We start from the raw sequence: 1890 nt of genomic DNA on the forward strand, positions 1-1890 counted from the left end.
CATTGCTCAGGCCACGCAGGAAAGCATCAGGAGTCAGGAACAAATCTCTCCTGCAGCACGATAAATTCCATTGCAGACCCATCCCTGGCTGAGTCCACAGGTAGTTTCTTTCCCATGGGAGGACTAAGAGCCATGGAAATGAAGAGAGAAGAGAGAGGAGAGAGGAGAGAGGCTCCTTCCAGCTCCTGCGCTCTTGTCACCAGGGGAAAAACAATCCCCTAAGGAAGGGGATGGAGCTAAAGGCCAGGTGGCTCAGGGTTTGGGGCAGCAATAGGAAAAATTTCTCCTAGGGAGATTGAACTGTGGAAAAGCATCCCACAAATGACAGTTAGACTGCAATTCCAAGCTTTTTCTACAAGTAGGTGAAAGAGACTCTTCCTCTGACCACAGCAGAGAGCTAGCAGCCCAAGAGTCTTTCTGCACAGATACCCTGCCATCCAGGGCTGCCAAACCCCAGGCTGGAGACAAGCTGAGCTCAACTCTGGAACTTAGGGTCAATTCCAACAGATCTCCAAGACAAGAAGGTGTTGTTCCCTAACTTGTAATTTTATTTCAGAATCCTCTAGAAGGGCTGCTCTCCTTAAGGAACAAAACCCACAGACCCTAAGGCTTAATGCTCTGTTCTTTTAATTCCATATCAAGGCCAACTCTGCTCTGTAGGCAGCTTAAACTAAGTGGTAGGGATTGCTGTGGCTACAGACTCAGCTGTCTACAGGATTCCCTGCCAAGGAATACATGTGGAATCACTTGAAAGAAAGCAGCAAACTCATGAAACATTCAGGGTTTTAATAATTTACCTGGTTACGAACTTCTCTTCATTGATGAAAACAGAAGGCAGATGCTGTGCCTTCATAGTCACTTTCTTCATTTACTCAGAAGAGAGGAATCCAAGAAAAGGTGAAAAAAAAGTAAATGCATCCACTACTACTACTACAAAAGATGGAACAGTAATCAAGCACAAAGCTTTAGTTGGCTAAGTGACACAGGCTGGGACAGTCAAGCTGAAGGCTCACTACACCATATTTTGACTCCTTCATACTTAGCCTTAATATCCAAGTGTTTCCCACTCCTCAAAAAAAAAAAACAAAAACAAAACCATAAGCCCTTCCCATCAAATGTATAACAGTACTTTAAATCCCAAGCACTACATCTGCCAGGACTTTCTCAAGCAGTTTTAGGACTTGTTCAACTCCCGGATTATGCTGGAGTTGTCAGCAGTCTGAGACAGCAGCCCAGCTACTGGCCAGGATCCATGTGTCCACTATGGCCAGAGCATGACTACTGTGGCTCTGCCAAGCACCCCATCCAGATTCCTAAAACTAGGCAAGGGAAGGAGTGGTGATGGTCAGCAGTGTCCTGCAGCACACCAAGGAAGCAAGTGGAATAGCAAAGAGAGAACAAGACAGTAATTTCAGGGAGGTAGCAATACAATTTACAGATTTACACACAGGGATTCGAACATATTATGCAGGCAACGAGCCAGAGCCACGAGACTTCAACAATGCATTCCTCAATAAACTTAATTATGGAGTCTAGGCTCTTCTCTTCACCCTCAGGTACTAGAATAAAAGGAAGACTGAGGAGTTAACTGAACAAGGGGCATCACACACGTCTGGGAAAAAAAACCTCAGAGAATACCATGAAAAGCAGTAACATCTCCAAAGACTGCACTGGAAGTTGATCATTCCACTTCCATTTCTCTTATTTGGACATGATGACATTTGGCTCACAGCACTTGATGTCCATTGTCCCTTATGCCAGGGGATTGACTTAATTATGGAGTCTGGGCTCTTTCCTTCACCCCAGTTGGGCCGAACCGAGCCGAGCTCGGCCGAAGGCAGCACCCGGCTCCGAGTTGGGCCGAACCGAGCCGAGCTCGGCCGAAGACAG

At 46.3% G+C, this 1890-nt stretch overlaps 1 long non-coding RNA gene across 1 annotated transcript in view; it reads right to left on the bottom strand.

The window, feature by feature from the left end:
- The window catches only part of LOC115948788, a 3797-nt gene extending 2970 nt beyond the window's left edge, over window positions 1–827 (bottom strand). The window contains exon 1 of the long non-coding RNA XR_004082564.1: window positions 798–827. This is a non-coding gene — a long non-coding RNA (uncharacterized LOC115948788). The remainder of the gene's footprint in view (window positions 1–797) is intronic.
- Window positions 828–1890: the final 1063 nt, after the last annotated feature.

This window comes from Geospiza fortis, unplaced genomic scaffold (genome assembly GCF_000277835.1).
Source record: "Geospiza fortis unplaced genomic scaffold, GeoFor_1.0 scaffold909, whole genome shotgun sequence".
NCBI classification, from domain to species: Eukaryota; Metazoa; Chordata; class Aves; order Passeriformes; family Thraupidae; genus Geospiza; species Geospiza fortis.